We start from the raw sequence: 27,634 nt of genomic DNA, 5'->3' as shown, positions 1-27,634 counted from the left end.
TTAAAAAAAAGCAAATAAACGTCATTTTGACATTAATTTGCTTTTTACCAGCTCAATAAATATATTTTAGATAAAACTAAATTGCCTCAAATTCATGAATAAAAGTAATAATGACTCATTTATTATTAAATCTGAACAAGAATTCGGTGGATTCCCTGGAATGGGCGACAAATGTGATTCACAACACAGTTACGAGCAAATCTTAATTATTTATAAATGAATGCCAACCACTGTGCCAAATATTTGGTCTTCAGCTGCTTTCTTTCAGTGGAAATTTCGCCTGAAACTTTATTTGACTCAATCTTCTTAGAGTTCTCAGAAATGAGATGCGCAATTTCAGTATTGTTCCTCTTTAAATTAAATACATTTATACAGCTCCAAAGGTGTTAAAATTCAATCGTCAAATAATTAACAAGACACTCAAACAATTTATCAATCATTGAAACGCTTGTTTTGACAATGGCAAGACGCGGCAAATTAACTCTGACGAAAGAGGAATCTCTGGCATTTATTTTCGCTCACATGATTTCCTTTTTTTCGCAAAGATCCATCAAAAATGGTTCATTGCCACTAGTGCTGGACAGTGTCCAAAATACGTACGGAATCGCACCGGCGAACACTTTAAGGATTAATCATCTATCAACGGATTGTTTTTAGAATGTTTTCCTTAAAAGGTGTGCCAACTATATCAATCTTGACTAATTATGAGGAAACATAAAGACGAAGAAAGAAATTTATCTAGCAAGTTAATCTGAACACTAACTTTTGAAATACAATTATGTTTGATCCATCAAAATGTCAAATGTATAAATTGAAGCAAAAATATTCTAATTAAAACTGTCCAAGGCAATAAATTATAGCGGTCTATAAATGGCCACGAATATTAAATTAAGCCTCTTAGAACGCAAATCTTTTTAACGAGTTTTTGGATGCTATCCAATCGGATTTTGAGATGCAATTTTCCAGTCGATTTCCTTATTTTCCCCCGATATATCATCGGTCACGTGAATTTGTGTTTATTAAAGCATAAATAACAAGATGGTCTTTTCATCTCACTTAACAAAATAACTAGTGACACGCAGTGGGCGAAATAGCTTTCAATAAACGAAGTAATTAATATTTTCCAATAAATCCTAGATGATATACATATAATATTTGAAGATCGTATGCTCTTTTAAGTAAACATTGCTCGAAAACAAAATATAGCATTTACTGCAAGAATGTGTTAAAATTTTGACAAAATTCTTAACACGTTATTATCATAAACGAGTTTAGAGATTTGGTTCTGTAGATTGGCGCACATTTATAATAAAATCATGTTGTTCTGTTACATGGAATGATGGAAAAATTAAGTTAGAGATGAAATGCTATCGTTTCAATTTAAATAATTTTTCAAATGCATTTAAAACCATTGAACAAAAGATTTTACAAAATGGATCAGTTATGGTTTTGAAACTGACTACAGTCGAAAACTGATGTGTATTATACAAATATCTAAATACATATCTGAAACTCCGTATGTCGTAATATGGTTAACAATTAACGTGCCTTAGGGATATCATTTATATGGATAGCATTTTTTCAATGCCTGCTACGAATTAAATATCGAATTTTCTTCACAACTGCAATTAATGTCTTATAATCAATATGTATTTATTATAATTCTTAATCATAACATTATTTCATCTATAACGTCCAAACATAGAGAAATAAGTCACGTGACTCCACAGCTGAGAGAGACAAAGGTGGGATAAGGTGCGTTAACACATTAACTGCCAGCTTTGTATAATGGCGCAAAATGTTTTTTTTTTTGCTTTATTTTTTAACTGTTATTAAGTTATAATATGTTTCTTGCCTTTAAAATATGTAAATGAAAGATACTGTTATTTCAAATCATAACTTATATATTTTTTCAATGTGTGAAATCGCCCAAAATTAATTATTTATTCTTGTCGCACTGATTCACATCTCAAGTCACACGACCCAATCATGCGGTATATAGCAACTAATTATAACTTGCAGTAATACCAGAGCAATGTCATTTCGCATTATATCGTCATTCTGAATATCTTATAGATTTTACATCTAAAAATGTACTATTTGGATATAATTGGTCTTTAACTAGAAAATATACAACAATGATATTTATTAACATTGTCCTATAAGCTGATAAAAATTATAGAAAATGCAAGCAATAAAATAAAAAGTCCATCTTTAAACATGAATAATTAAAATGAACAGAAATTATTATTAAATAAAAAAATTTAAGAAAATGAAAAGACATTCACACAAATTAAAATAAAATTCAAGATAAACTTATATTTATTTATTTGCCAGACAACACTCTATTAAAAAAAAATGTTGCATCTAACAAAATAATATTAATCATAAAAAAGTTTTATTTTTGGTAAATAATATTATTGAAAATAACGTAGCTAAACTTATTGACATAAAACGATAGTTGGGATACTCAGGAATTTTAATTAATAATAAAAAATTTGTTTTACTAATAAAATGTGCTATTTTTCGTAATGAAAATGTCAAATATTCATAGGTGGCGAAGATTTTGCTATCCTTTATCATAAATCGCTACTTAATTTAAAAAGTTCAAATTTGTACTTGGCAGCGCAGTGAAAAATTGTTGTATATTGTACAAATAGATTGTCATTTTATATAATTTATTAAAAATATTAAGCTTTAATTAGTCGCGCAATGAAAATTATTTTATATATTTTTTTTATTCAAGTGATGATGTACGAGATTCGTTTCATAAAATCAATGTACTGATATTTCATTTACATGTATTGTTTTGGGTTGCATGTAGGACACTATTTTCGACGTTTTTTGCAGTGAACATTTTCTGTAGTCTGCTTAATTTATAGGGTACAATTTTTGGATGTTTTCCAATAACGATAGTCATTTATCTTGGATTTCAACTTGGTTGAAATCCTATACTGAAGTTAATGAATCTAAAGTTGAATTCTCACTGAGCTAGTTGCGGAAATCACATAAAATACGTTCATTATTGCAAAAATTATTTAAGTTATTTTTTTATTTGTATGGTAATTCGTTATAATTACTATAATTATTCGTTATAGAAATTTGTTAACTTACATCTATAGTTATATTTATACAAATCTTCAATCAAGCAATCTAACATAAATTAATTCAAAAAAGGTAAAATGTCAATATATGTAAAATACAATATCACTTCGGTAAAAATATTCAGCACATTTTTAACCATTTTATAGTCAAATTTAAATTATGTTTTCGCTTTAGAATAGGATATTAAATGACATTTTTTGACGCTAAGTGGTTTATAACATCAATTAAAAGTTTTTTATGGAATCTATTATAAGGAATAAATTAAGATCACTGGCGAAAATTAAGTTTGCAATTACGAATTACTTATTTATCAATATCTTATTAAACAGAAAAAACATGATAAGAGTTAACTTCTTATTAAATTAATCAGCAATATCAAAAATGTTACATTACATAACTAAAATAGAAAAATTCATTGTTTTTTAATTGTCAATAAATATTTATCTTATTCAATATTGAACATTGGAGAATTCCTGATGTTGCAATGTATTCAGACGTTTTGTGTTGCCTATATTGAACATATTGATGACGAGAATTTTTTAAAATTCTGGTGCCCTAAGCACGTGCTTATTGTGCTTAAGGACTAATCCAGCCCTAGATGTATGTATTGATTGTGTTAACCTCATTGTAACGTATTAGGCGAACGACAAATAGATGATTTAACTGAAGACTACTGAATAGTACATTCTACAAATGTTATTTAGATTGGTAGAAACGTTGAGATGTGTTTTTTTTATTTGATGATAATATTTTTTAAGGGGACAATTTAAATGAGCAATAAATAAAATAACTTGCATAAAACGAATTGTTTGTGCATTACTGTTGGACAGATTAGGTGTGAGCGAGCATTGATCAGGACATGAGCACCCCATGAAATAATCCGAAGATTTACCTTACATAAATGCACAAACAATTCATTATATGGAACACAGTATTTATTTGAATGCAGATCTCTCTTAAAATAATACCATGTTAAATCGCACCTTTTTTTAAATGAATGAATTTGTTATTTTTTGATCACATCTCGTAGATACTAGGAATGAAGAAGAGATTTGTAGGATACTATGCCTATAGAGATAGACAATGCGCCAGTGATACTCGGGAGTGAACGTGTTAAGAGCCGACCGCGCATGCGCACGCGGTCAGCACGTAAATCCATTTGTCGGGGTTGCATCGCCGCGAGTAGTCGGGCGCGCCGGCTCTCCGTCCAGCTTTGACGTTTCGAATCGCAACAATAGACAGCCGACGAGCGAGTGTCCTTTGTGCGTGTGGATGTTGACTGTTCGCAGAAAGCGGCGGCGGCGACGACGGAGGTGATCGAAGCGAAGGTGGCGGGCGATTGCGGCCGGCGGCCATTGCGCAAAGGTAACCACTACTGCCACTTGCCACTTGCCACTCGACGGCCATAGACAACGAGCGACCATAGACAGCGCCGACGAGCGAATTGCATTCTGCCTTCAGTATCTACCCATATAGAACAATAGGTGCGCTGCGATCATTTTCGCGCACCGATTGTGCTTTATCGATTTTTCGTTTTTGTTTATTTATTTACCGATTGCGATGCAGTCATCTGAGATAATAAGGAGGGGGAGGGTGGTAATAAAAACAGACTTAAGAAAGGATTGGAAATTAACTCGATTATAATATTTTTTTAAATTCAAACTTGGAATCGTCTATAATTTTATGTAATTAAAATAAAAGGAATGGGGGGGGGGGAATAATCAAGGCAAGTTGATAAGTCGTATATTATTTGATATAGTTTAGAACATGTATTTAAATGGGATTTGAGATGAATCTTTTTATCCGAGATTTAATCGTGAGATAAAATCATACTTATCATTCAATAATGCAGTCGATTGTCATCTGTTGTAGTCAAGGGGGGGAGGTTGTAGATAACTCGTTATCATTCAATATGATTGAGAAGAGAAGAGGTGAGGGGTGATAATGAAAATATACAAAGTAGGCCAAAAGTCACATTACCATTTAAAAATATTTTTTTTATTATTATTAATATTTTACATTATATTCTAGGTGGCGTAGAGATACATAAAAATAATATCTTGTAAATGATCCCCATTTTTATCTTCACAAATGCATGAAAAATCCTGGCTCAATCGCTAGCGAATATTGCTCTTCAAACCACTAAGATATCAAAGCTTATTGAAAAACTTCGCCTGTTGGATTATGTGCTTTAAAGTAATGCGAATGATTTCAAGCCCTTAAGAGGGAAATCGAGTGGATTACGTCCTTTGCTGGGAGATCATCAACTCTTTTTCCTGGAAACGCCGATTCTTTTTAAGGCTATTGAGAACATTACACGAACAATAAAGCGCTGATTTTCAATGTAAAAGCTTAACTGATAAAAATAAAAGTATATTCAACCCCGAATTATTTCATTTTTAAATTGTAACGTGACATTTGACTAACAGGTATAATTTATTATGTTTCATTCAATTATGCGTTTGATTGTCATCTGAGATAATAAAATGGGCGTAGGAGTAAATAAGTAGTTTATCAATTGATATGATTAAGAAGAAAGTAAGTCACGCTTATTAATTTTAAAGTCGTAGGTTCGAATTATGGATTAGCATTTTTCAATTCCTATCGTATTTTTAAGATCGAAATTAGTGTTTTTTATAATTATATTTTATATCGACTTTAAAGATTTCATTGTCAGGATGCTTAATTTTGTACACTAAATACAAAAACGTGCATAAAGATTCATAGCATGGTCGCTAGATGACAAATGTATGTTTCGATAAAACATAATATTATCTTTGTAGATAGTGTGTAAGCAGTTTTTAAATACACATAAAACTTGTGCAGTTATTAGTAAATATATATACAGTAGACCCCCCAATAACACGGTAGATCGTTGGATGCTGTTACTTGATGTGTGAGCGAGACAAATATCTCACCACACGAGCCTGATTCGTTCGTAAGTATTGCAAAAATTGTATAAGTATTTTCTAGTCCCCCAACTACGTGTTATTGGAGGGTCTACTGTACCTGTTTACCGTTAGCTTTCGCGACAATTTGTCCTTTATCGTCCTCGGAAAAATGTGATACCCTTTTTATTTTTAGTGTCCTGCTTTGAAATTTTCAAAATCTAGTTACATTAGTTTACTTATACTCTAAGATTTGGTGGAGGTCCTCCCTCTCTTGACCAATGCGTTGATTTTTGAGGGTAGAAACAGACTTTTTGTTGTTGGCTACTAAATATCTAGATAGAATTCCCTTTACGCAATGGATATGATTTAAAAATCGGTGGATTTAACAATAATTTAATGTAGGCTGGAATATCCAGCTATTTATAGACCAGGCCTGTCAAAATCGCGGCCCACAATAAACTTTTTTGCGGCCCAATCAATCCAAGGATATTCAGCGCCCCGGGCAAAAAAGTCACTAAAAAAAATTAATTTTACAGACAAAAATTTCTGGTGACCTTTTTTATTTTTTTTGCGGTTTACATAAAAATAAATCTTATATTTTTGCCTTTGTAAGTACCGCTGTAGACCCTTCGACTATAGATTGTGTTTTCAAACACGGTTTTTTCTAAAGGTTACAAGTAGTATGTAAATCTTTGTGACTAATTTCGTCGTAACCATTTGGGAGCTCCTGAAAAAGGAATAGTGACACTACTACGCTGTAACTAAGAATTGCAATACCGGTATCTCTGTATTTTAGTTTTTTTTTAATAATAAATACCGGTATTTTAATATCTAACTGAAATGTAAATATAATTGATGTTTGATTTAATATAATAAATTTAAGAATCGTAGTGTTAATTATTTGACGGATTATCTCTTTCTGTTGTAGGCGTATGGGCACGTGTCGATATTATTTTTGGATACACGTGTATAAGTGTAAACACTAGGCGCGTACGTTGAGATACATTCTCTTTCGCTCGCTCGCATATTAGGTGACGGAAGTGAGTGAGAAGAAGTGGGCGTGCGGAACGCATGTAACGCATGCTCTTATCTCTCACTCACTCTCGTCACTTGAAAGGGGTGAGTCAAGCCATATAAAATATCGTCTTTCACCTTGCTCTGTAATACATACACTTAATCTCAAGTTTATTCAAAGTTAACCGTCTTGCAGGTTTCGAATCGTCCACGCCAGATGCGTCCGGCATTATATTCGATACGTAAATCGTTGTTTATTATGCTAATAAATGGATTTCTTGTATGTTGAATATGTATTAGGAAATATTTAAACGCGTTATTAATCTTGATTTGATTTGAAATTAATGATTTGGCTTCATTGTAGAGATGCGCTTTGGTGAATTGTTTATTAATAAATGTAATGTAAACTTTTCTAAAAAGGTTGAAAGAATGACATGTGCAAATGTCACGTCGCTACTGTTCACCGATTGGGAGGAGTCTTTGCGATAGACAGACAGACACGTGTATTTTCTGTTTTGCAGTATTGATGTATAATAACACCAAGATAATAAAACATATTTTTGAACTAGCATATTTCTTAACAATATAACTAATTTACTGGTTATATATTATATAGAGACACAAAGTAAAAAATATCTTCTGCAATATTCATTACTGAATCTCCATTCTCTTCGTAATTATGTAATTGAGAAGCATCGAATATGTTGCGCAATTGTTCTAAGGTCTTAATAATTACTTGAATGGATGAGAAATGAAAGAACAACTATATCAAACGTTCAAAATATGTTATTACAACACATTTTACAATGAACATACTTTATTTTTATTCATATTTGGAGCACCTGGACAATACATATGTATCATTACCCTTCCGCGAACTAATTGGTTTTACAAACCCATTTGGCGACACCCGCTTGGTTTCATAATAGAGTTTGTTTGCATCGAATTGGGTTAGTACCGCCACATGACACACAGCAGTAGGAAATTCTACCGCTGCGTTTGTCCTACTTTTCCTCGTAATTGTGTCACCTGAGCCGATGGGGTCGGGTCGTTGCATTATTAGGGTCAGTGCAGCATCCCCCTTTGGTGTTTTTCGCCGGACAGGTGCGTGCCGAGGGTTAATCTGTTGCTCAAAATGATCTCTATTTATAATTCGCGTTATGAATTCTCCGAGCGTCCGGCTCACCCAGTTACTAGCCACTGAGTGTGGTTTATCTAATTTCGAGTCGAAGGATTAAAACTCGACCGCAATAATTGTGCAATCGATAATGGCGGAAAAACTTGTTTAGATAGCTTGACTGTTGTTTGAAAAGGTCTCGATGTGCGTAGGCATGGTGCCAGTTCCTCAAATGTCATCCTGACACAGGCGCTCGGTTGTATTGAAAGCAAGTCCCAGATGTTTCCGTTGCGAAAATGTCATCATTTGCTAGTAGCACTGAGCTAGACGATCTTTGTGCAATACATTCGCTACTAATAGCGTAATAACACACATGCTATTTGAAATCGACCGCGTGATCTCTGAATTTGTGACAATTTGCTCCCAAATTGACGGGATCGTCAAATAAGTGCGATGGAGAATGGTTTGAATCATATAGTACATACATAAATTTATCCAATATAGCATATGCTAATTGCTTCATAAGATATTGAAGGTTATTTATTAGCTCATTCATGTCAGATAAACATTTAATTATAGGAAAATCCCTCTGGCTCGGGCCATCTAGTGTCTCAACTATATTACTAGACACAAAGATGTTTTTAGCGAAGCGTAGCTGGTTCAATTTATGTAAGATTGTGCATATATTTATTATGTATGCGCCACTACCATTTTTTATGTGTATATGTCAGTGGCGGCACGTGAGTTGTGTTTGGAAAAAATAGGGTAAAATATCGTAGCACATAGTAAAAACACCGATACTCAGACTGTGCTAATGTAAATAATAAATACATGTGTAATGAACATACAATAATGATGATAATATTGTTTTTAAGTACACAAACTACAATTTATATATTGTAATTACACAAAAAATAGAGTTATATATCAGTGTTTTTTTGTCTGATGTTACGCGGTTAATTTTATATCGAATAATAAATTATTATTATTAAATTTGCAACAATTTTTTAATGTTGTTTTGAATGTGACGTTTATTTAACCGTTGAAGTTTTAATAGGTAGAGATTTGGCAACACTGCACCTCTCCTGCATTCCACCACCAAAAGTCGGCATTTGTTGTTTAATAAGGCATTTGTTGTAGATAATATACGCAGGTTGTGTGCTAGAGCAGTAGAAAGTTGATACTGATTTTTCAAAGAAAATCTTGATTTCCGCCTCTCTGGGTTTGTTAATAAGCAACATTGCCGCATATGGGACGAGGAAAATCCTCACATTATTCACTAGAGACCATTACATGCCCAAGAAGACTGATTGTTTGGTGCGCATTGTGGCCAGGCGGCGTCATTGGGCCTTATTTTTTCAAAAACAATGAACATTGGACAATAGTGAGTAATTATTTCACGTTTTGATGACGTCAATTGGTCGCCATGCGATTTAACGACATTGATTTTTTTGTGAGGTTAAGCTAAGGTCGTGTGTACGCCGACAAACCCGACGTTTGAGTACCTAAAAGCCGCGTTATAGCCGAGCTCAAAATGTACGAAAAAGTCATCGAAAGGATCGGCAGCTGTAATAGGTTCAGAGGTGGCCATTTAATTGATATTATTTTTCATAAATAATGAAGTACAAAATTTGTTCTATTAATAAAAAAATCAGAAATTATCCTTAATTTTCGTGATTTTAAAAAATAATTCGAAGTTGAAGTTGGACTTTTTGCCATTTATTGCTTTTGAAAGGATATCTATATCAGATATTTGCAAATTTCGCGGTAAAGGGACTTTTGCCATTAAAGTTTGTTCGAAAGAAAATACAAAAACTCAGTGCTTACCACATCAAATATAATTTTGAAGATATTTTTCAAAATCATTCATATTTTCAGTTTGACAAAATGTCAAATGTCAAAATGACAATTCATTCTTAAGTTTTAAGAATCGGCGTAAAACTTTTCCCCTAGATAACCACCTCTTTTAATTGTGCAAAAGCAAACATTCATACTTTGCTTCCATAGATAAAATCTATGAGAGAGACTGACAGAGATACTGAAATACTGAAAAAACACCACGGTTCGTTTCCAATGCGACCGCAATATTCAACAGCGTGCTGCGAATGATGTGAGGCGAGAGGGGGACGGGTGTTCAGGAAATAAAGGGAATCAATTAGAAAGAGAGCGAGAGAACTCATTGTCGCCAAATACCTACACCGATCAGAGAACGAACGAGAGCGAGAACGAGAACGCTGCAAGAATGCGTAATAAAGCGTGATACACTCTCGCTCTCGGCGAGAGTATCGGTATTAAATTTCATCTTTCATAATTTCGTGGAGCACTTGCAACAAACTCGCGAAGCACCGGTTAAGAACCACTGGGTTATATACTAGTTATTAATAATTTATATTTAAAAGCATTATTACCCTATCATACTGAGTGTTTTTCATATATTTTCCACATAAAGCGTATGTGTCCTCAATTGGTTTTCATAGAAATGTTCATACATAAATAACGATGATCGTAGAGAATTGGACTGCCATCAACCTGACAAGGAATCAAGGAAATTTCAGTGTTTCCGAAAACTTTCAAAGTCTAATGGATCTAATAGCTTTATAATGAACTCGCTCTGGAACCGCTTAACGCCGGTTTCGATTTTCGACAGTCGATTCGATTAAAAACCGATTGAAAGTTGGTAAACTCGGTGTGTGCGAACTCGTTTATTTCGGTTCGAAGCCCTGTCGTTGACCCTTTATTCAGATCGCCAATATTGTTCGAGCGCTCTTTATTCCCATCGTTCTATTTTCACGACACACGCCGAGAATACGTAACTCCTTTGTCCGTCAACGCACAGCTGTCCTCCCTTTGTCTCTTTGGTCAGATTCTGGGACTTCCGGCTGACGGGAGGGATCAAGTTTTCATCTCGTTGAGCACGAAGAGTCGTATCCTAAGTCTGCTTTGTCTTGCATGGTAGCCAATCAGAATTCAACTGAATAAATCACTTATTGATTTTGATTGTGAAATATCATAGCTTAGATTCGCTTTCTTTTCTACTAGGCGACCTGACCTCTCTAGCATGTTTCTTGACCTCCATTCTCGGGTCAGGGCGAAACAATACCCAAGCGACCACCAATCTGGCATTGTTCGACGTATCTCGTGCGTGATCTTTGTGCAGTCGATATAGTGTGACATTCAGGTTTGCGTTGACAATGAACTATAGAGGCAGATTGATTTCTGTACGTTTGTGACACGGAACGAAAAAGCTGAATCAACGCAATTGGTATGCTAGAGCCTGATGGAGATATCGCCCAAGACCATTAAGTTTATGATCAAATGTTCGTGTTTTGTATGAATGAACGGAAAATAATTTCATTATGAAATTCGACCATGAATCGCGGGGCGGTTCAGCACACAGGGAAGTCTGGCTCTGATATAATGAAGTTGGTACATGGATTCGATTTGCCAAGATCAATTTTGCAACGTCCTATCTGGTGATCTATGGCAGAGGTCTTCGAAACGTTATTTTTTAAAATGCAAGCCACGCAGCTCAGTTACTAATTTGCATCCGATGTGTACATAAAGCTAGCATTAAAAATATAATAATATGACGCCGAAAAACACGAAGCGAAGCTTCATTTAGTTTTAGACAATAAGAACATTTTCGTGCTCTTATTCAAATTGTCAGAAATAAATGTCGCATTCGAACAATTACAAACAAATGATTTATTGCAACGTTAAATGCTTTAAAATGAGCCAAAATAATTTTAAAATACGTATGTTTCGCCTAATGACCATATATACATACAAGACAATACATTTGTATATGCTCTACTAATTAAGCCTTATTCGTAATATTCAGATTTTTTTTATAATTAATTAACAAATAATTAGTTATATGAACATAAAAATACAAGGGTCATACAAGAGTGTCCCTCTCTTTGATGACGTCACGCGAAAATTAGCTGGCCTTGCATGTTAGTTAGTTGGTAAACGCCAACAACCAGACAGATGTTTAGTTAAAGGATATAATTAAAATTGGAATAATAAATTGGTTGTCATTAAATATAATTATAGCCTATGAATAAATATGGCAAAAAAATTGCACTGGGCAACATAATGCATACTTTAAAAAAGTAGTATTTTGACAATTTGACAGTTCCGAAACATCCATTTGCTGTTCAAACCCAAATGAAAGTTCTAAAATGAATTGTAGTTTTAGAACTTTTATTAGGTCAAGTTCAAAATAGAAGCTAAGCCAACTCATGTCTCAGGGGAAAATAAGCGGAAATTGGTCAATAGGAGAGCGCAAAAACAATTATCACTTCTCAGAAGTCAAAAATTCACGTCCACCTGATGATAATGTTGCATGTGAAAAGAAACATAAATTAAAAATATTACCAAATTTTAATTAATTCACCTAAACCGTATTCTTTTGGTTCTCTTGTAACTGTTTATAAGGCGTTTATCCTTTTTTGTTCGGCCCTTTATACGTATCAAAGTTATAATCAGATCCGCTTCTCAAAAAGTTTGGAGACCTTTGATCTATGTTCCAATTTTAAACGCGAGCCTCTTTCGTTCTTTCTAAGATTGCTTTGGAAAGTTTTCAAAGAAAAGTTTGTTATAGACTTTGCGTGTGTCGCCATGTTGTTGGTTAAGCATATTTGAGACGCTATGGTATTCGGCTGGTACCGTGTCACTCTGAATCGTTTCAAGATAATTAAGGGCAACGACGTTAGGAGTCGGTGGCTTGTGGCAGTCTGGGAATCGTACCAGTTGGATACTATGACACTAAAATTTGATTCCACGGTGCCTATAGTACTAGGGTTCTTCACTCTCAGATTTATGGTTAACGAGACATTCTATGATACTAACGGAATCTCTAACCTTGTACCGAGACCCCGGAGGGCAATCGGTTATAATTACATATGCATGAGCATTTCTGCGGCTTGTCTTCCATTCCGTTTATGGCGTAGCCGACTGGTCTAGTTATGACCGAGTCTGCCAGACACTCTGGCGTCTAGCATGTTCTGCCATTGTTCGCTGGCCACGCGTCACTCTCGGCGGCTGTGACGTGCCATGACGACTTTTTTGTCATAGTTTCGCAGTCGTTTACTTTTTTGCATCGCTCTGTCACTAAGCGAACGTTTCAAACAAAGCAATCGCTTGAGAGTCACATGACAACAAACATTATGGTTTGTAGGTTACATCTTAATTGACAATTTGCGTGAAGATTGGTACTTAAAGAGACGGCTGTAATACGGTTTTGAGTGAGCTATAATATACTAGCTGCAAAAGATAGGGCAGTTCGCCCAGTGTCAAAAAGATAGTAGTTGCTACAATACAGGGACGTCCCCCCGTGAATCTTAATAAAATTGAAATATTTAATAAACCAGAAATGCTCAGGTTATCCCTCAAAGAATTCTTGAATCTATCCCAAAAATATTTTTTTAAATATGTCATTTCAGTGAAATCTTATCGGAATACATTTTCACCGGTAGATATATAATTTTACCAGTGAAAATGCATTTTATCTGGCAGATGCTAGTAAAATTATATGATTTCAACTTTTTCATAATAGTAATATAAACAGTTACATACTCCGTATTATTTATTTACATGCGATGTTACAGTAAATGTGTATTTTTCAGTGAAGTTATATTTTCACTAGTGAAGTCCAAATACATTTTCACTAGTAGATACATATTTCTAATAGCGAAAATATAATTGAACTAATAGGCACTAATATTCTGCTCTAAAATGTATATGAAACTCAATTTGACAGTTGCGAAACGTCTATTTGATGTTCAAACCCAAACTTAACCTAATGTAAGTTCAAAAATGAATTATAATTTTAGAACTTTCATTAGGTCAAGTCCAAAATATAAACTAAGCTAACTCATCTCATGGGAAAATAAGCGGAAGAAGAAGTACAGACAGACGTCGTATCTCGCACATTGCTCGATAGTTTCTGTACTTGGATATTACAGTATGTTTTAAAAATATGATAGCTATCCTTACCGATATTACTGTGGACTTCTGGAAGAAGAGGGCTGATCAAATTATACTCATACCGAATTTTGGTTAATAGGAGGGCGCAAAAAAATTATCACTTCCCAGAAGTAAAAAATTCACGTCAAAAGCAATAAAATCGTGTATTGCTTTTGACGTGGATTTTTGACCTCTGAGAAGGGATAATTGTTTTTCGCGCTCTCTTATTTGTCAAAATTCGGTTTAGATAATTGCGTATATTGTGTACAAAAATGTATTAAAATATTTTTTGCCTAGAGAGGAGAAGGGGGAAGGTGACCCAAATATTACTATGCAACTGAATAACGTTTAAACGATGGCATTTAATATGATACGCAATTATTTTAAAGGGTAACAATGCAACATTTAATTTAGATCTGTTAAATGGTGTAGCTATACAATAAATTGTATATACTGCTTATTTGGCGCTTTTGTCTTTATCTGCATATTTGCGACATCACAACGATGTATATTTTCGTCTGAAAATCATTAATTAGTAGGGAATTGTGAACAGATTAGTTATTATGATGAAATTTCTAAGAGTTGTTAACACATAGTTCTAGTCGCTTCCTAACGAAAGCAGCATGAAACTGCAGGTTAAGACCTGTTAGTGAACTGAATAAAACGATCTGGTGGTCGTAGTGGACTACTGTTTATAATCTAAAAAAAAACTTCTCGACATTCGGACGAACTTAACGTGCTTTTTTATCATGACACTTGCATTGAGACTTATGGACATTTATTGCAATGCCATAACCATACAATTATTCGTCACAAGCAATTCAGGCCCGTTGGCAATATCATTCTCAATAATTGCTCATTGTGTTAAAATTTTGACCGATACCCGGTTCATCTTCATGCTTTTTCAGTCATCTCCCTAATATAAGGTGACCAGACTCATTTTAGGAGAATCGTTCTCAGTTAATGTTTGTTATTGTATCGATGGTTTAACACAATTGTATATACATATATAATATTAACAGTAATAAATCAACTCTCAGTGAAATATTTTAACTATAAAACAGAAAATACACGTGCCTATCACAAGAACTTCTCTCAAAGTAGCGGCGAGCATTAGTGACGTGACATTTGTACATGTCACTCTGTCTGAAATTGATAGGTCTAATGTGATATTTTCAACTTTAAAGTTGAAAATTGCGCTGAACATCGATTACGAGCTATTCTGTAATACGTTGTAATGAAACCGCTGAAGAAACTGAACAGCTATGTGCTGATGTCCGATTGCGTGCTACTGTAATACGTGTTCAGCTATATTGTAATATCATTAATAATCCAAAATAGTAGGAAATTTAATTAGTTTTCCAACAAAACTTACATGCCTTAACTTTGCAGTCACGAGGAAAAATACTATTTTTGCTTTAGCCGATTCTAATTTTGAAGTTTGTGATTCATTGTCAGATATGAGTTAGTCTTTCTGCTTTTATCATTATGTTCCAAATACGAGCAACAATGACCTTATTGTATTTTAAACAAAATCACATCAGATAAAAACGTAACGAAACCACAAACACTAGTTTTATATTTACCTACATATCTATTGTGGAATAAAATACCAGTTTATAGCGGAGTATTTGTTAATCTAGTAAAACGTGCTTATAAATCATATTTGAAGCTTCGCGATAGCATCTACTAATATCTATACAAGTCTTATGTTATATACATATGTACTGTGTTATATGGCGTTGTGTAACACTCAAGGGCAGTTCTAGCACTCGAAGGCCACGAGACACACCCTTGTGACGGTTACGTAAGCCTATTTTCTTTCCTCTTCGAGCAATTTTCCGCGACTTTATCGTCTCGCGTTACGCGTTTTTTACGACTGATTTATTAGTAATCCGTTGAATAATTTATTTCAGCATTTAATGCTATGACTTAATAGCCGCTCAATGCAGAAATGCAGTCGTTAGTTAGTCACAAGAGCAGCCATTAACGCTAATGCTCCACGACACGTTGCTTATTAAACAAGACCTCGTTGGCCGTGTTTTTATCGTATACTATTATGTACTACTGTAATTGCTGGTAATTATTGCACTATACAAGTTACTAATATCCGTAACGATTGGTTGCAATTAGAGACGTAGTTGGTGAGAGTATTTTTGTGTTATAAATGAATGATTTGTATATAAGTACGTCTTGTAGAATCCAGTCGTATTCGAGAATCGGTCTGAACCCTGGATTTCAGACGATGTAGCTGGACCAGGATTGATGATTTTTTCTATGAATAGAACAAAAAAGGTTCGCGCGCACGTGTTGAGTTAGAGGCTCGCCATTATGCACTTGCTGGGACGACGAAAGAAATGCACCTTTCCCAGAATTTATGCAGTTATACATTCCTAATTTTACAATACCCGTATTTTTTTTTAACCTAATAACGGAAAACGAAAATTAACAATTATAATTATCTATTATAAATTCAAAAACGTGTAAAAAATACATAAAAATTGAATATTCAAAATACGTATAAGAACCGCCATGTTAACTTTCAATTGGCCACAGCTGTATTTAGGATCACTTATAAATATAATTGTCCTAATAAAAGTAGATACTTTTATCACTCGATTTAGCTTTGTAAAATCGCTAAAAGTTTTTGAAATCTGGATTCCGTTTAACAAGGTTTTATCTTAAATTTGAATTTACTGAGTCAATATTAATACTATGGGGTAGTTAAAATAAAAATAATGTAATATACATATGTAGAGAATAGTCAAAATATATAAATTAAAACTATTTAGTTGGTCACCCATTAGTTAGATCAATGGACATGTTAAGGTGTCGTGTTAAGGTATAATTGAATTTTAATTGAGTTGAAAACGATATTTATAAATATATTAATATGTAATTTCTTAATTGTATGTTTGTGTACATATGTTGATTGCACTGTTAATTTATTTAAGATATCATGTTGTATATAATCTAATAACTAATGACCAGATTATACGTGCTTGCCCATTCATCTTGAATTTTGAAGAAAGCGTTACGTAATGCTATAATATATGGCATCCATAATTTACTCCTGTGAAATGTGGTACAATATATTTACATATTTGTATTAAATTGTGAAAAACTGTTTTTGCGAATTTCTATTAATCTTCTCGTATGCCAGAGATTCTTCTACTGTAAATATTCTTTTCACTTCTGCGGTCAAGGCTACGTGTTGTTTTTGGCAATATACACCGAAATACTGTGGGCTTTTGAAACTTTTATTATACGCTTGTGTGTTGTACCGAGCCGACTTTATCGGCTCGGGAACTATTCTGGAACTAGAACATGCCGCCTTCCAGAGGAGTTTCTTGGCACAAAAACGACCATCATAAACGTTTAGTTTCTAAATAAGACCTGACGTGTAGGTGGATATGGAAAAGTTAGCGGTCGGCATTTTAATAATCCGACGTGTTTTATTTAGTGAATTAACTACACACTGTGTTTTATTCGGCTTTTATTTTTATCTGTGCAAAAGACGTTTTTATTCGCGCATTTTTTCGAACGGAGGCGCGATACTACGCGAATGACGCGAGAAGATAAAAAATCATACGTGTGAAACTGACACGACGAAAATTATTTTCTATAAACAGAACTCGCTTGTTTGAGTTGAGCCGTGGAGATAAAAACTATGGAACGTCCTGTCGCGATAAAAATAAAATAAAAATACCCGTAATTTTCACTTTTTTATAAATAATACTCCCCGCGGTGAAAAATCCCCCAACAGACTTAGTCATTAAAGTCAGATTGAGTACAGATTTTTATATCATTGAGATTAACATGGATAATGTATCTTATAGATAAGCTCTGGTTTAGTGTTCCCCTTCAGTAATTAATATATGTTGCTGTTTGCTGGGTTAAATTGTTAAAATTATTTTATGCAAATATAAAACATGAAAATACGACTTTCGTCAAGCGTATGATGGCATCAACAAAGTGAAAGCCATTTAAGTGCGGTCCGCCGGTTAATTTTTATAAATACAATGTTATCGGCATACAATTCGTTTTTGTTTAGTCGTCTGGAAAGTCGTCTGGAAAATTGGGTAAAATCTTGGGATTCGAATGAATGAAAAAGTGGAAAGTAGGTGCTTCTTATGGTTTAATAACATTTAATAGTATAAATTTATAAATGCCATGTTTGAGCTTATGAAAATATACTATTTGTTATTATCTAATAAATATCTAGTTTGACTACATGCGTACAATAATTAAAAATAATCAGTAGAATTGGTAATGTTATAAATTTTATTGTTATCGTTAGCATTATACAAGCGCGCTGTTAAGTCATATATCGGAGCGGATTAGTGCACTTTGTAAATTAACATAAACAAAGAAACAGTCGGTGCCAATCAGTCCCGAAAATTTGTAAAAATTTTATTCAGAATCTGGGCGATCAATCGATAATTTTTTTATTTTTATATAAATAAAATAAATATTCAGAGAAAAATAAAAATCGTAAAAGTTATAATTTTTAATTGCATCGTGTACACTTATTATAAATTACTTTATTGCAGAATCTGAGTTTCCGAGTATCGGATCTCCGTTCCTTTATCTATCAATTTAAGACTGTTTACAGTTCTCCACGAGTCACAGTTAAAAAAAATTTAAATAGTTTTTATTTATATTTTTGTTTATACAAAAAAACGCATAATTGTGCAAACTGTGAGTCTAAATATTATAGTTTAGCTGTCATTTAAATGTTGGGGGAACCCGCAGCAACAAGCACCGGGGCCCGATATTTCTTTCAGTGGTCATGTCTACTGCACTATCTTTGCATTGGTAATCTATGACCTACACTAATAATAAAAAAATTAAATCGCACAGCGTAAAAATCGGAAGATTTAAAAAATGTATGGGGGCTTTTCACAGAGACCATGAAATTCGCCTGTCTGCTAACTTAACTTTTGTTTTTCAATAATCCAGAGATTTTTAATTATCTTTTATCTTGTTCGAAATATGAAAAATATATGGTAGCAACAGCTGTTATTGACAATTTTCTTTACGATTCGGATATAAATACCGAAGCTCGATATTATATTTTCTTCGTAACTCAAACGAAATAGATCGATCCGTTCCGATCCTTCGATTATAACAAATCATCATCCGCTTTAAGTTTGCTCTGTTCAACGATCATCTTGTTCTCAGTTCATCAATAATGTAAAGATATCTACAATTATATACTGTATTTTTATAATCACATACTGTATAAAAAATGTTGGACATTTAGCCAGCACATTGCAGAGACTCATAGCAAATCCTTAAAAATGCTCGGTTTTATCTTGAGAAATGCGCGTTACTTCAGGAACACTTTAGTATTGCGCACTCTTTATGATACTCTAGTCCGCAGCATACTAGAAACTAGCTCCATTATTTGGATCCCAGGCGTAATGAATCAATGTAATGAATTGAAGCTGGAAAAAGTACAACGTAAATTTCTTCGAAATTTATACTTGAAAGAATACGGGTATTATCCGTTCTTGTTTCCCAGTGCTTTTATTTTGGGAGCCCTAGGATACGTTTCTTTGTCGACTCGCAGAAGTGTTTATGTAATTAAACACTTCTGGAAATTGCTCAAGGGCATCGTAGACAATCCTTCAGTGCTCGAGCAGCTTCAAATGTGGGCTCCTGAAGGTGGTTATAGTTCTCGGTCGCGTCCACTATTCTTGCCTGTTAAGTGTAGAACTGGAGCACTTGCCAACTCTTCTCTGGCCAAGGCTATTTATCTGCTCAATTCTGTCCATAGTAATATTGACATTTTCTCTTGCCCATATGGAGTTTTGGTTCAGTTCGTATGGGACAATGCACACCTGTTGAGGTGATTTGTGTCTGTTGTTTTGTCTTGTTTATATTTGTATGTATTATGATGTATTAGTACTTTTGACTATCGTGACGCATTAGGTTTGCCTGTCAGGTCACGATGGTTATAATTTTAATAAATAAATAAATAAATAAAAATATTACAAAATATTTTTTATGTATCAAAGTTTTTCGAGAACATTGAAAAGTGAAAATGCGAATTCACATTTCTCCAAAAATAAAACAAACATAGGGTAACCAGAACGCTTACTGTCGGCGGAGATAGCAACGTGTTCCTTTGTATTTTGCACTGACCATTCGACTTGCACTTTCCGGTCCTTTTCGCAAGTGATTTTGAACAGTTTAATTAGCACGCGCATTTAAAAAAAAACTTTTTAGCAAGTTCTTGCGACAATTTCCTTGATGGAGCTATATTTTTATTAATATCTACCAGATTGCAACATCTTTAGTTGCTATATGTCGCAGCGCAGGACGCCGAATAAATACCACACACCGTCTTTGACTTTTCGAAACCTCTTTGTCCTAAAGAAGCACAATATTTAATGCTAGGTAAATATATACTTGCATCATTTGAATTTCCGGTGTAGCGCGAATGACGCATAATTTCGTCATTCCTTTTGCTTAAAAATAGTACCAATTTATTTTTGGTTAGTCAATATATTATAATATTACAATTTTAATAGTGGTAAAATTGATAAAACTAGCCGTTTACTTGTTTTTTCTGTAAATTATGAATTACGACGTTTCGTAAACAATGTTACAAACATATTTTAGGTACAATTAGGTAAATAACATTTTAACTAATGGAAATTATTAAAATGATGAGTGGTTACTTGATCACTTATTTAATGAAATTGAGCGCGTAATTAAACAGCAACATATTTGTCTGTATTATATAAGAATGTCAGTTAAAAATAATTAAATATTAAAGAGCACCTCCATTGATAAAATATGTAGGTATCTTTCATTCTTATCTTTATATTGAGTTGTTATTAATGTAAGTACAAAATTACGTCTCATTGTAAGCTTTTTGTCCGCAAAATATTTTGACAATGTCAACACGGTTTCATGCCAATATTTTAAGACACCATGATTACAATAATTAAAAATAGCCTCAAATTGAAAGTGAACCCCACCCCCCGTCGAGTCTATTTCTACACACAATATATATCTTGAAGTTTGTAAACACGTGGCGTGACCGCACCTTAACAAATGTATACATTTATTATGCAACATAAACAGTAACCTTCTCGTCGATGATCTCTTGTTGATATGATCATCATTCCGTTAAATCTCAACGACCTTCATAAATCCAAAACGTGCAAAGTATCCCAGGCGATCAATCGCTGTATTAAATGGTACAATTACACAGGCGATAAGAGTTAATCGCTTTCGGCTTGCCATAATAATAAATAATTGATAACTGAACAAAGGCGATTCTCACAGCGAAGAACATGAATATGGCCGATGATTAAACACGAAACAGGTGCGTTGAAAGAGGTGATAAATATTCGCAATAGCTTTAGACACGTGGCGAAAATGAACGAGGTCATTCGGAGCGAATGAGACTTAGATTTATGCGAGATTGTATAAGATAACGCATGGGAGGTCAGCTGTTTGGTGTTCTAAAGAAATTGCGATAAACTCTAAATTATATCACCAAGGAAAATATGTATATGCGTTTTATATAAATATTATATGTTATGGTATTAAAAACATTACTGTACAGTCGTGTGTAAGGTGACGTCACCTGATGGCTTAATAATTTACAAGTCAGATTTATAACTGTACACTCAAATATTTAAGCTCTAACATAAGTTTTAACAATATTGGCATGAAAATTAAAGCTTTAACTCAAAAGTTCAACATAAACTTTTTATAGTCGATCGCGACACAATGTATCAACATATTCCCAATTGGTTTTGAGGCCGAGAAGTGTGACTTTGCAGTCAAATAGCCGCCGGAAAAGCTAGTAACAGTTAAAAACATATACTTATAAACCACCACATATGTTTAAAAATAAATGTAGATGCCTCTATCAGGCGGTAGAGTTGAAACGGCAGGTCTCGAAATTCGGAGAGTCTTCATTGGCGTGTCGAGTTGTATTATTGTCTGCTGTAATTTCAATGGAGCAGCTGGGATTTGCCGAGATGTGTTCTTGTGATGCTCTGTATTGTGTCGATGCATATTCTGTATCTTTATAATGCTGCTTAGATACAGCTCTTGGAAATTGCGGTGAGGATGCTTGGGAGACAATTGCATTGCTTCTAGGACACACATCTATTCATGCCTTAAAAGAGCAACTCTCCAGATGGTCGTTCCAGCGAACGGTAACCAAAGGGTAGAATAATAATATTTTGCGCAGAGTAGAATGTAATGTCTAGCGCGCGTCCCTTCCAAATAAAGAGTAGTTTTTCAGCGGTACTTATAAGCGATTAACATCATAGGACGGGTGTGCAATATTTATTGTTTTAAAATAACGATAATCAATTTATGGGAATGACGTAGATATTGAATCAGTTGTATGCAAATTTGCAGAGCTATTTTATTTTGTCAATTTAGCTCTTGAAATTCAATTTATTCCTTTGCTTTGTAATATTTCTTTGAAAGCCAGATTCTTAAACAAATATTTTTTTAAATTTGTTTTCAATGATAAATATTAAAATTTAAGGGATGCTGTAAATGTTTGAGTTCGTGTTTTGTGTCCACATACTTATGTAAGACAGTATTTTCTTATCTTTAAATGATAATTAGTGACAATCGGTTGAGATTGACAAATAATTAAAAATTAAATTAAAAACTTGTCATTAAACTAACCACAGAATCTACGAACAGTATTAAGTAGTATTTTGATTTAAAATTAATTTGTTAAATAAACATTCAATTAAACGTGTATTGTTTTTATTTTGTCTGTGTTTTGAGGAAATAATAGAATTATTTAAAAAATAGTATTTGAATATTTATTTTTTCTTATCAATTGTTTGTTTTTTACTTTGTGTCGTGTTAATTTTGCGATCGATTTGTGATCAATTTTTGTTGTGAGAAGTTGCTTTGTGAATTGTGACCAATGTTCGTGTGAACAATTTTTCTGTGACCAGTTGCCATGTGAATGATCATCGAACCATGTTGATTGTAAGGTGCGATAATAGTTTATAATTATTAAAATAGATACATTTTTTTTATATAATACAGGTGTCTCACTAATTACTTGTATATGTCGATTGTGTTTACTCCTTTGTAACGCATTGGGCTGACGCTTGATCGACCGTCACTTATAGGGTTTTTTAGATTTTCATAATCTCGCTAAATAATTTTGGGTCGTGCATAGAAACGTCGATTAACTGTAAGCTCTGATTTAATTTTAGTCTATCACTTATTAATTGTAGATATTAATCCCGCTGTAATGCATATATTATATAAATAAAATAATATAATCAAACGCGGGTAAACCGATAATATAATATGGTCGCTGTAGACAGCGAGTCGCCGGCAACTACGAAAACATGAACGACACTTAATGAGGTGCATTGATTTATAGTACAAAGCAGCTTTGTTGGGAACCGGATGTTTTAATACGTTCTCTACTATAGTGACTACTTTCGAGTCGCTTGCTTTGGTATCACCGTTTAGTTCCCGGTTTCTAGTATCTCCTTAATGTAATTTATGTACCTCGGAAGATATTTGTCTTTGATCAAACTCAATATAATTATGGACCGAACCTTATTTAAAAAATTGAACTAAGGTTCACATTGATATTTATACATTAAATACTATATGTATCATTGATTAAAAAATTGAAAACTACCGGAATTAGTAATTATGTAACACTCCGACTTTATGACAAAATTATGCGTCACATCGTCATGCATTTTGATACTCTTTAATCTCGATTGTTTTTCAAAAATTTCAACTAGGTTGACCTTTTAAACACATACACCCCAGAGAGCTTTTCAAGGTTATTTGCTAGTATTCTTGGTTTTATAGTCCGAAAATCTCCAACTAAAGCCATCAACCCGTCATCGCTGAAAATCGGATTGACCTAGACAGAACTGGTTTTTGGCTTCTACATACGTCAAAATCAAAGGGTTGGCACTGTTATCGTAAAGCAAATGTGTATACAGAATGGCAAGGTTCGGATTGCGCAGGCACAACTAGCAGGCGGCCATTATCGATCGGATTTAAACAGGGGTAGGTGCTGTCGACGATTAGCTGCCTCTGGTTTCCCGCGAAAAGCTAGGGAAACTCGGGAAATCTGAGGTCCGAGGTCGCTGCTTCGACCGAGCAGTGACGACCTCGAGCGGGAGGCAAAACCTTAGCGGTTTTACGAATGTGGTGCCAGTGCCAAGGTCGGCACGATTCTCTTATTGTTGTTATTTTTTATTATAAAAACTATTCAAAATAGTCACGCTCTATTAAGTATTTTTTAGAATGATGAAAGATTAAAAATCAAATACTGCTTGTTAAATTTATTAACAAGGGCTCAATATAATTTTATTGTGTATCAGTCGCTGGTTTTTTTTCAATTAAATTTTCATATTTATGCGATATTTTATTTAGAGGTCCGGATTGGAACGAAGGAAAGCGGAGCACTGCTCCGATTCGTGATCTACAAATATTTTTATAAAATTATGGATCCGTAGTATTAATAGGTATTTTACCGTTTACCGAGCGCTCGTTACTGAACGCTCGGTTACCGCTCGTTACCGAACGTTCCCGAATTTTATTGCTTTTGACGTGAATTTTTGACTTCTGAGAAGTGATAATTATTTTTGCTCTCTCCTATTGACCAAAATTCGATTTGAATACACACAACCAATACATTTTGAAATAAATAAATCTCTTTAATTTTTTATGCGCTTTGTGGCATAGGAAAAGCTGGTTTAAATTTAATTTAAATGATATTTAATATATTTTTTTAGTAAAATGCTTGACAAGAGTTTCGGCACCTTTTATGTTTAAAAAATACCCTGGTCATAATCAACTTAAAACGATTATAACATATTTGTATTTTTTATTATAAGATTCCGTAAATTGTAATTAAAAAAAAGGTTGCAAAAAACATGGATGTGGGGTACTAACGTCCCCCGCTTCGCTCAGGTTAGGTTAAACAGCAACAACAGTAGTTTAAACGATCATAAAACGGCTTTAAACAAATGTTAAAAAATCTGTAATAATGCCAAATTAACAGTCAGTAAAAATTCAATTATTAAAAGTATGCGCAGCGAATGTAAAAATGTTTTGAAAAGCTATTGACAATTTATTCAGGGTTTTCCAAATAGTCTTTTGTAATATTGTTTGTTACATTAGCGTTAATATCTATTAAATATTTATTAAAATCACCTCAACTTTTTTTTAAAAGTTCCTGTTTATGTTATTATTTTTATATCATCTAAAAATATTTACAGAAAAAAATAAGTTTTTTTATTAAAATTATATCTGCGATTATTTTCAATTATATAGCGATTAAAATTGTAAATGAATTAAAGGCTGATTTTCCAACAAATAGATGCATTATAATTGATAGCTTAATCTATAGGTCAGAATTTGGTAATTTAATGATTGTATAATATCTGAATTATTAAATAATTAATTGTATTGCCCTGCTTTGCCCGGGATGGATTTAAACTCATTATTTATTCATTATGTTACTATAACTTTATTTCAATACTTGCCTAAAACCAATTTTTCAGCCTCTTGTCTTCACTTATTGTGGTAGCACGTAATCAGTCGACAGCACGTCGCTGTTCAATTTCTTCAGCGATTTCATTGGCAAGTATTGCAGTATAGTACGCAATCGGTCAACTGTGCTATATTCATTGAAAATACCACAAATTGCAGCAACTATAACATGTGCAAATGTCACGTTGCTACTATTCACCACTTGGGATGAGTTCTTATGACAGACAGCGAGGTGTATTTTATGTTTTATATTATAGATTAATACGTTAATAAACGTTATTATTTTATGTATATTATTTATTTATATTATTAAATATAAAACCAAAGTTTCAAACCGCATTTATTTTGATTTTTTAATTAAAAGTATAAAATTATTTTTGAAAATCCCACATAAAAAGTAAATAATTAATTCCGTGTTTATTTAATAATTTGATTCACTATAATTATTAATTAATTTCTTTTTTTATCCTTTTAAGCACACGCAGAATTGATTTATCATTGAATTTTATTGTATGATACTTGCATATAATTTTAACATTTACACGAGTTTATAACACAATGTCATTGTTTATACATTGTATTGTTAATAAACAATACAAAATAAGTTGTATTATCTAGTTTATTTATAGAAATGTTTTAGTCATAATAGGAAATGTTGTTTTTAAAATTCTTTATTATTGTAACAAAACTGCTCATGTTTGAGGCAATAAAATCTTGTCGATTTTAATCTTATTTAATCTAACAATACTGTCTAGATATTGCATTATACATAAAAATATATCGATATGTCAAGATTAGCTTTCTTATCAATACCAAAGTGAATCACTGGTTTTTCAAATTAAACGATTTCTTATATAATAAGTTGTATTTTAATTAATTAAAACTATCCAAGATTTTTATCACATATTAAAAACTACTAAAAATAAATCGTGTAAAACAAATATAAGCGCAGACATTTCTGTTATTGTAATGAAATATGTTTTCAGAGGACTGTCATTAGTGTTTGCTCTCAACTTCTAAACAACAGCTGGAAAACATCTTTTTAATTAATATATAATTATATCGTATGTTCGTCAACTTTGTCTATGATGAAGATATTATAAATTTAGGCTGTGTTACAAATTTATCTTATTACAACCTTGTATAAAGAAAAAACATCCAATTGAACGAGCTGAAAATTGTTTCTCTATTCTTATCAAAACTTTTGGCAGTGTTATATATTACTTTTGTATTTATATTGCTTGTGTTTATTTTCGTATCTAATGTAGCGTTCGATTGAAACAACATTAAAGTTGAGAGTTTTTAAATTATATTCTATTGATATTATGCCAGTATATATAATATACATATATAATAGATTAGGTATAAACATTTTTCAACTCGACTATGGTAAGCTTTCAAATAGTTTGGCGATGAATAAACAATGCGTCAATTGTGAATCGATTTTTCATTTTATATAAGATCTATTTTCATCATCCACTGCGGCACTTTTCAGACTTAATTGGATGAATGGAACATAACGTAAGTTTGTGCAATAAGCCTTAAAAGGTCCTTTCAGTTGCAATGATGCACTTTTGCGAGTTCAGCTATAATTTTCTCGTTTAATTGGTTAGTGACGCAACTTAACTATGGCTGTTTTAATTTGCATGTATTACTATAGTAAGTTTCGTGATTCAGCCTTTTAAAGATTCATATATATATGTATAAATATAATGTTGAAATAATAATAAATGCAAGCTTTCTGGTGACGTGATATTCAGGACTCTAGAGGACGTAGTAGTGCAGGCTGGCCCTATTTAAGCTTAGTTTAGGCGAGTGACGGGGCTCTATTTGTATCGGTCGCTTCTTTGTGCTCAAGGGCAGTGCCTGTCTGTGATTTGCATGATTCATTAAAATCGATGAGTTACCCCTTATCTCTACCGTCCACAATATAGGCAGTGATATCGTGGCGGCTTATGTCGAGAACGGAGGTGGAGCAATTCTCTTATTCCGCTATGGCTGA

The 27,634-nt window shown here is 33.2% G+C and overlaps 1 protein-coding gene across 4 annotated transcripts in view; it reads left to right on the top strand.

The window, feature by feature from the left end:
- Positions 1-4,262: 4,262 nt before the first annotated feature.
- Positions 4,263-27,634, top strand: part of Ip6k (Inositol hexakisphosphate kinase) — a 74,233-nt gene continuing 50,861 nt past the window's right edge. For all 4 annotated transcript variants that reach the window (XM_088183432.1, XM_088183429.1, XM_088183435.1 and 1 more), the window contains exon 1: positions 4,263-4,470. The gene's annotated coding sequence lies outside the window, so the exon portion shown is untranslated. The remainder of the gene's footprint in view (positions 4,471-27,634) is intronic.

This window comes from Plectrocnemia conspersa, unplaced genomic scaffold, assembly GCF_051122295.1.
Source record: "Plectrocnemia conspersa isolate PC_06_02 unplaced genomic scaffold, ASM5112229v1 ptg000003l, whole genome shotgun sequence".
NCBI lineage: Eukaryota > Metazoa > Arthropoda > Insecta > Trichoptera > Polycentropodidae > Plectrocnemia > Plectrocnemia conspersa.
Note: the sequence above shows the minus strand (reverse complement) of the source record. Positions and strands in the feature narration are given on the sequence as shown.